Here is an 8,733-nt window from a genome sequence, read left to right on the forward strand (position 1 = left end):
AATAGCTCTTCCGTTTTTCCTTAAATTTCCATTTCATCTTCAAGTGCTGAAATTCTGTCTTCTGCTTGTTCTTGTCTGCTGGAGTGGACTTCCATTGTGTTTTGCATTTCTGTTTTATTCTTTTTTCTGAAATTTTCCATATCATGGGTCACTTCCTCTTTAATATTGTCAATTTTCATCCTTAATTCATTTATCTCTCTATTTATGATGCTCTCTGTTTCACTTTGTTGTTTATTTAGGGCTCATATGAGTTCATTTATTTTTGTTTCTTCTCATATTCTTTATTTTTGTTTTCTTGGCATTTTTTGAGTGCCTCTTGTATATTTTGGTTGACCATGTCTAGTAACAGCTCTATGAAATTCACAGTGATTACTTGAAGGATTTCTTCTTTCAGAATGTTCTTGTGGGCTCCGTTTGATTCCTTAGCATAGTTTATCTTTGTTTTGTTGGAGTCTTGAACTGGGTATCTGTTTTGTCATTTCCCTCTGAATCCTGTATTAATTTATTTTTGAGGGGAGAATGGTTTCCAACCCTTTTTCGTCATCCCATTGCTCCACTTGGTGCTGTTTTTGTCCCTGTTCTGTGTGTAATTTAGTATTAGCTAACTTACAATCATAAAAGTAACAAAACAAAGAAAGCAAGAGAAAAAGAGAGTGAAAAAAAGAAAAGCAAAGAAATCAACAGGAGAGGTGGCGGAAAAACAAACAGGAAACAAAACAAACAAACAAACAAACACATAAAAAAATTCCAGGTTCAGGAACAATAGAATTTCAGTCTTATTAGTTCTGATGTTACACCTTCATCATCCAGTCTTGGTGTTGATATTTAAGCAAAAGCTATGTCTTAGTCTCACCAGGTCTTTGGAGAGACTCGCCATTTCTTTCACATCTTTCTGTGGCAGCTGCTTAGTCAGCTCCTCCCTCTGGGAGGTGTGGCTTGTCCTCAAGTTCTGGAGATCAGCTCTGTGGTTCACCAGCTGTCCTGCTTTTGTCTCACCCCCTTCCTGGGGCAAGGTCAGAGATCCATCAGCTGGCTCCCTTCTGTCAGCATGTTATGATGGTTTGCTGATCATTTTTCAGTTTTGCAATGTCTTTTGACTTTAGATGTTGCTCACTGGCTCAGGAGATGAGATTTGTGGACCGCTATCTGCCCTATTTCAGGCAGTGGCTTATCACCTGTCCACTGTAGGCCATTCTGCCTTTCCAGTCTTTGTTTACTGAAAGCTCACACAGAGATCATCTCCTTGTTCCTCCCTGCTTCTCTGGTGCACTTAGAGTACCCCACCCCCTTTGCTGCATATTCCTTTTCAGTTCGTTATTTATTGTTCAGGTTTTTTTTTGTGGGGTTGGGGGTCAGTCTATCCAGGGGGCTATGTTGTTTTATACCAGTGGTGGCTGTGTGATTACCACATGCCACTTATTTACTCACCTGTTGGTCTGCTGGATGTCTCCCAAGCATGTTTGGAGATGGCATCTAGTGATGTGGGAGCCCTCCTGTTTTGTCAGTGTAATGTGGCATGGAGAAGCTTTGTACGGGCTGGGGGTTCAGGGTGTCAAAGCCCTGATTCCTCTTGGTGCTTTTTTACTGTCAAGTTTGGCTCCAGTGTCCAGCAAAATTTTTGTTTTACAGAGCTCACACTGTCTGCTTCTGCATTCTAGTCACCATCTTTGATTCCTTTTTCACTTAGAGTTCTTGAAAAAACTTACACAACAAATTGTGAGGTGACTGGCAGTTTCCTCTGAACATTCTCTCTAATCATCATATGCTCACTGAGTGCTTACCCTGGAGTCTTCATCTGGAAAGACAGAGGTTAATCATACTGGCAGAGGGAAACATTTACCTTTTCAGAGAGAAAAGTGGAGGCATCTAGTGATTTAATGTCCGTAAATAAAAAGTGACACCCTGTTTGATTCTACCTGAAAGGTTCTTGTTTGTGATGTATGCTTGACAAAACAGACTCTGAACAGTTAGATCTGAAATTATTGTTAGCCATATCCCATATTTACCCAACATTTGCTGTGTATTTGTGGACATGGGAGTGATGACTGCAGAAGGAGTTACCATGGCCACACTCAGCCATAAGAAGGTTACAAATGCATTCATTTAACATTCAGGGAGTATCTATTATATGAGAAGCACAGGTCTAGGCAGTAGAAATACAGAGATGATGAGACATGCTGATTCTTACCCTTGCAGAACTAAAGACACACCTCAGGGAGACAGTCATTATGTTGGTCAGTGTTTTTCCACTGCACAAATACCTGAGACAAGCCACTTAAAAGAGAAAATATTTATTTTGACTTGTGGTTTTAGAAGTCACAGTCTAGGATAAGATGGTTGTGCATCATTTCTGAGCTTATGATGAGGAGAATATCAGGACAGAAAGGCATGGTAGAACAAAACTGTTTACCTCATGGCAGCCAGGAAGCAGAGAAAGCACTAAAGGAGCCTTCAAGGACACTCCAGTGACCTAGTTCCTCCATCCAGCCTCACCTTCCATAGTTCCATACCCTCCCAATAGTCTATTAACATTTGAATCCATGAATGGACTAATCCACTGATGAAGGCAGAGCTCTCATGATCCAATCACTTCTCAAAAATTCACCTTGGAACACTGCTTGCATCTAGCATCCAGCCTTTAATACATGAGTCTTTCAGGAGTACACTTCATATCCAAACCTTTACAATCACTTAAACACATCATTCAATGCAAGGTATCAAAAATCTAAAGTCCAGTGCTCACTTCAGCAGCACATATACTAAAATTAGAACAACACAGAGATTAGCATGGCCCCTGTACAAAGATGACATGCAAATTCAAAGTCCAGTGACAATATGGGTGGAAGAGGCAGAAAGATAACAAATAGTAGGAAGCTGGGTACCGGTGGCTTATGCCTGTAATATTAGCTACTTGGGAGGCAGAGATCAGGAAGATCATGGTTCAAGGCCAGCCCAGGCAAATAGTTCATGAGACCCTATCAAAAATACCTCACACAAAAAAGAGCTAGTGGAGTGGCTCACGTGGTAGAGTGCCTGCCTAGCAAGCTCATGCCCCTTAGTTCAAGTCCCAGTACCACCAAAGAAAAAAGGAAAGAAAATAATCTGCAGGAAAATGAACTGATCTAGCATTGTGATTTGGTTCTATAAAGAAAGAAATGAGTACAGTTCTGTTTTATTCACCATTGTAGCATTGTGATTTGGTTCTATAAAGAAAGAAATGAGTACAGTTCTGTTTTATTCACCATTGTACCTTGTGCATCTTTCAGGAATGATGTTGGACAAGGGATTATTCCACTGCTCTTCTCTCTTTAATGCATTCATTCATTGATTTAGCTAATTTATTCTGTGGCAAACACTATGTAAGGTACCAGTGATATAAAATTAAAGAAGATATGGTGTCTTCACTTGAATAGCTCACAGTATAATGAGGTAGAGAAAAAATGAATGAACAAAGAAATATTTAGATGGATCATTGAAGCACCATTGTGGACTTTAAAGACTAACTATAGAAATTATTGCAACATGTGAAAGACACTAATGTCCTAAACTCAGCCAATAATAGTAAAGATGAGTATAAGAGACAGAGAAGCAAGGCCTTTATAACATGGAATTGATAAGGTATAACAAGTGATTAGTGTGGTAGTAGGGCATGATGAGAAGGAAAAATAAAAGTTGAGGTTAAACGAATCCTAGTTTTCTAGTTTTAGTGACTGAATGCTGTCATTAATCTAGAGAGAAACTATCCAAAAGGAAAACAAGATTTGAGATCAAAGTTAAGATTCAATTAATGGTTTAATTTCAAAATGGTTGAGTTTGATATTTTGTGGATAACTAGGAGCAGATTCACAATAACCTTTAGATATTTGTGTCTGGTACTCAAGAAAACATCTGAGTGAAGCATAGAATTCAGCAATCTTTAGATTACTAGTATTAGCTATACCTGTAGTAGTGGATGATATAACCCAAGGAGATTATGTAGCATAAGAAGAAAACCTTAAGAAACAACAATATACCAGCCAGACACTGGTGGCTTATGCCTGTAATCCTAGCTACTCAGAAGTCAGAGATCAAAAGGATCACGGGTTCAAGGCCAAACTGGACAAAACACACCCATCACAACAAAGGGATGGTGGAGTGGAGTGGCTCAAGGTGTATGCCCTGAGTTCAGGCCTCAGTACCACAAAAAAAAAATCAGTATGTAGAGGTTGAGGAAAAGAAAAGGGAGAAGCAGTGAAGGACACTAAAATGATCTCCATATTCAATTCTCTTTATAAAATGCTTTCATTTTGAGAAAGAGGTAGTGTAGCAGCTCAAAGGAGCCAGTATCTCTCTATAGCTTGAGGTTTCAGCCTGCTACTTATGTGTGGGTCATAACAGTCTATATCATAATACTTTTTCTTACTTTGTAGATCTGACATTATTGATTCTGACTCCCACTATGAATGCTGTCAGAGACTGGTTGAACCCAGTGACCAACCCTGAGAAGCTTTTTGATGATGGTGTTTTTTGACACAAAAGTTGTTTTCTTGGACTGGAGGTATGGCTCAATTAGTAGAGTGCTTGCTTTGCAAGCAGAAAGTCCTGAGTTCAAACCCCAGTTCCACCAAAAACAAAAACAAGAACAAAAACAAAAATGGTACCAGCAAGAGAAAGTTGTTTTCTCTTGGAAAGATAATCTCAAAAGGAAACCATGAGTATGATGGAAAAGGCTTAGAGGTGGGTGGGAAGTTGAAAGCACGAATAACTTGGCACATAGACCAAATAGACTTGTGGTTAAGAATGAGTTGGAGCTTTCTTCTCACATGGATTAGGAAATAAGATCTCTCTCTCAATCTCTCTCTCTCTCTCTCTCTCTCTCTCTCTTTCTCTCTCTCTGTGTGTGTGTGTGTGTGTGTGTGTGTGTGTGTCTATCCAGCAAAAAGACTTTAATCATCCAAAGGGGCTGGGTTACACAGATTTGATGTAAACAATCAGATATGATAGAATCACTTCATGCATTACCATGCTCTTTCTTGATACATTATTTCTTTTTTAGCAAACTTGGTCCTTACCCTTATTTAATGCCATTGGAATTTCAATAGAACATGGTTATGCTCAGATCCTATTCATCATCAGAAAGTATTATTACTGTTATTATTTTATCATTTTTACATTTACTTACATGTGTATACATTATTTGTCCCCCTACCCTGCTTCTGGGAAGAACCTTTTCTGCCCTCTTCTCCGATTTTATTGATGAGAAAACATAAGAGATAATATGAAAGACATAGAATTTTTGCTAGTTTGAGATAAACATAGCTACACAGAGATTCCTAGCGTTGCTTCCATGCACTTGTGTACTACAACCCGAACTGGTTCATCTCTACCAGACCTCTTCACTACTTCCCGGTCACCTTCTCATAGTGACCTCTGCCAGTTTAAGATTACTATTCACTCCTCTACAGTGAGTGCATCAACCACATTCAAGTTTTAGGTTTCCTTCCCTTTCCCTATCCCTCTTGTGTGTGATCTACCCTTAGCATGTGATCCATATCCAATAATATTACTGCATTTGTTTTGGGTCTATAATCCACATATGAGGGAGAACATGCAATTTTTGGCCTTCTGAGCCTGGCTAACTTCACTTAAGATGATGTTCTCCAGTTCCATCCATTTACATGCGAATAAAAAAATTTCATTATTCTTTGTGGCTGAATAAAATTCCATTGTGTATAAATATCACATTTTCTTAATCTATTTGTTGGTAGTGAGGCATCTTGGCTGTTTTCGTAGCTTGGCTATTGTGAATAGTGCTGAAGTAAACATGGGTGTGCAGGGGCCTTCATAGTAACCTCAGTCATTTTCCTTTGGGGATATCCCTAGGAGTGGTATATTGCTGGATCATATGGCAGATCTATGTTTAGATTTTTAAGAAGCTTCCATATTGTTTTCCATAGTGGTTGTACTAGCTTGCATTCCCACCAGCAGTGTATGAGAGCTCCTTTTTCCCTCATCCTCACCAACATTTGTTGGTGGTGTTCTTGATGATAGCTATTCTAACAATGGCTGAGGTGGAATCTTAGTGTGGTTTTGATTTGCATTTCCTTTATGGCCAGGGATGGTGATAATTTTTCCACGTGCTTTTTGGCCATTTGGATTTCTTCCTTTGAAAAAGTTCTGTTTAGTTCACTTGCCCACTTCTTCATTAGTTCATTGGTTTTAGGGGAGTTAATTTTTTTGAGATCCCTGTATATTCTGGTTTTCAGTCCCTTGTCTGATGTATAGCTAGCAAATATTTTCTCCCATTTTTTTGGGTGGTCTCTTCAATTTAGAGACCATTTCTTCTTTTGTGCAGAAGCTTCTTAATTTCATGTAGTCCCATTTGTCAAACCTTTCTCTTAGTTGCTGAGCCACTTGTGTTCCACTGAGGAAGTCCTTGCCTATATCTATTGCTTCCAGAGTATTCCCTGCTCTTTCCTGTACTAACTGCAAGGTTTTGGGTCTGATATTAAGGTCTTTAATCCACTTTGAGTTGATACTAGTACAGGGTGACAGGCATGGATCTAGTTTCAGTTTTCTGCAGGCAGACAACCACTTTTCCCAGTAACATTTGTTAAAGAGGCTGTCTTTTCTTCATCATATGTTTTTGGCACCTTTGTCAAAAATTAGGCGAATGTAGCTACATGGATTCATATCCAAGTCCTCTATTCTGTTCCACTGGTCTTCAGATCTGTTTTCATGCCAGTACCATGTTGTTTTGATTGCTATGGCTCTGTAGAATAGTCTGAAGTTGAGTATTTGGATTCCTCCAGCATTGCTCTTTTTGCTTAGTATTGCCTTTGCTATTCATGATCTTTTGCGTTTCCAAATGAACTTTAGGGTAGATTTTTCAATCTCTGTGATGAATGTCATTGAAATAGCATTGAACATGATGATTGCTTTTGGTAGTGTAGCAATTTTTACTATGTTGATTCTACCAATCCATGAGCATGGGAGATCTTTCTACCATCTGTAGCCAGAAAGTACTATTGTTAAGAAATTATTTGAAGGGAGTTTTTTTCAATTTATGACATAACTGGTATACTATAAAATGTACAATCCTTAACTGTTCAGTTTGAGTATTAAAATTGTGCATACTCACATTGGATAAAATATATCAGCTGATCCCATTTTCTCTGAGTACCTTTGTGCAGGGCTTCCAGGAGCATTATCCACCAGCTAAAGGCCTTCTGCTGGTTCAAGGCTTTGATTCAACTCTCCAAAATACATAGGTCAGGATGTATTTGTTACTTCATTCTCCTCCTTCTCTTGGTCTAGCAGTCTGGATTACCAAAAGTTGTTGGTTTAGTCATCTTGTCTTTTTATTACATGCATAAAAATTATAATGAGCCCTAGAAAACTATATATATAAATTGTATTACATTTCTCTTACATAGTGTACTGCAATAAATTACAGTATTATGGTACTCCTTTTCTTCTTTCTCTTTCATAGCACAGTAGTTTTTATCTTCCATAGTATTTAGGACTACCTATATTTTTGTCATTTATCTTTGTATCTCCAACCCCAGACACATAGGTTTTTTTTAAATTTTTATTTTTTATTTATTTATTTATTTATTTTTGATTTTTCTTTTATTATTCATATGTGCATACAAGGCTTGGTTCATTTCTCCCCCCTGCCCCCACCCCCTCCCTTACCACCCACTCCACCCCCTCCCGCTCCCCCCACTCAATACCCAGCAGAAACTATTTTGCCCTTATCTCTAATTTTGTTGTAGAGAGAGTATAAGCAATAATAGGAAGGAACAAGGGGTTTTGCTGGTTGAGATAAGGATAGCTATACAGGGCATTGACTCACATTGATTTCCTGTGAGTGTGTGTTACCTTCTAGGTTAATTCTTTTTGATCTAACCTTTTCTCTAGTTCCTGGTCCCCTTTTCCTATTGGCCTCAGTTGCTTTAAGGTATCTGCTTTAGTTTCTCTGCATTAAGGGCAACAAATGCTAGCTAGTTTTTTAGGTGTCTTACCTATCCTCACCCCTCCCTTGTGTGCTCTTGCTTTTATCATGTGTTCATATGTCCATACAATGTTTGGGTAATTTCTCCCCCCTACTCCCCACCTCCTCCTTTTCCCCTCCCTTCCCCCCCGCCTGCTCCCTCCCTTACCCCCCTTACCCCTTGGTGTTTTTAAAATAACTGTTGACTGAAGACATCACTTCAATAATAATTTCACAACAGGTTCAACTCCTGACATCAACTCTTTCCATCCTCCAATCCAATATTATTCTGTGGTTAGATTGATCTTTGAAAAATGTATAGTTGATCCTGTCAGTCACCCTACTAAAATCCTTCAGTAGCTTTATGATTGAATGAAGTTCACATTTCTTAATGCAACTGCTTTCCTCTTAGAACAGACTAAGTTACACTGTGTTGACAAATTAGCCCCCAAACTTCAACAGTGATTTACGTGCTGAGCACTGTAGGTTTCTGATGTAGGTAGGGGGAAAAAGAAAAGGACCTTCTTCACACAGTCATTCAGGTCCAGGTGGGTGAAGGCACCATCTTGTAGCTGAACCATGTGCAGTTCACATATATTATATTTCAGAGACTTATCTGGTTTTCACAATGTTTTTTCTTTATTAACCTCTAAGAGAACTAAGCCTTAAAGCCCCTGCTGTGTATAACATTACTTTCCTATGTACCTATAATGGTATTTGTTATGTACCATTCTTGAGAGAATTGAAAAAAAATAGTT

At 38.7% G+C, this 8,733-nt stretch overlaps 1 non-coding gene across 1 annotated transcript; it reads left to right on the forward strand.

The window, feature by feature from the left end:
* Window positions 1-2,735: 2,735 nt before the first annotated feature.
* On the forward strand, window positions 2,736-2,840 carry LOC141420082 (U6 spliceosomal RNA). The gene has a single exon (XR_012444782.1). It is a non-coding gene; the product is annotated as a U6 spliceosomal RNA (small nuclear RNA).
* The last annotated feature ends 5,893 nt before the right edge of the window (window positions 2,841-8,733 follow it).

This window comes from Castor canadensis, chromosome X, assembly GCF_047511655.1.
Source record: "Castor canadensis chromosome X, mCasCan1.hap1v2, whole genome shotgun sequence".
NCBI classification, from domain to species: domain Eukaryota; kingdom Metazoa; phylum Chordata; class Mammalia; order Rodentia; family Castoridae; genus Castor; species Castor canadensis.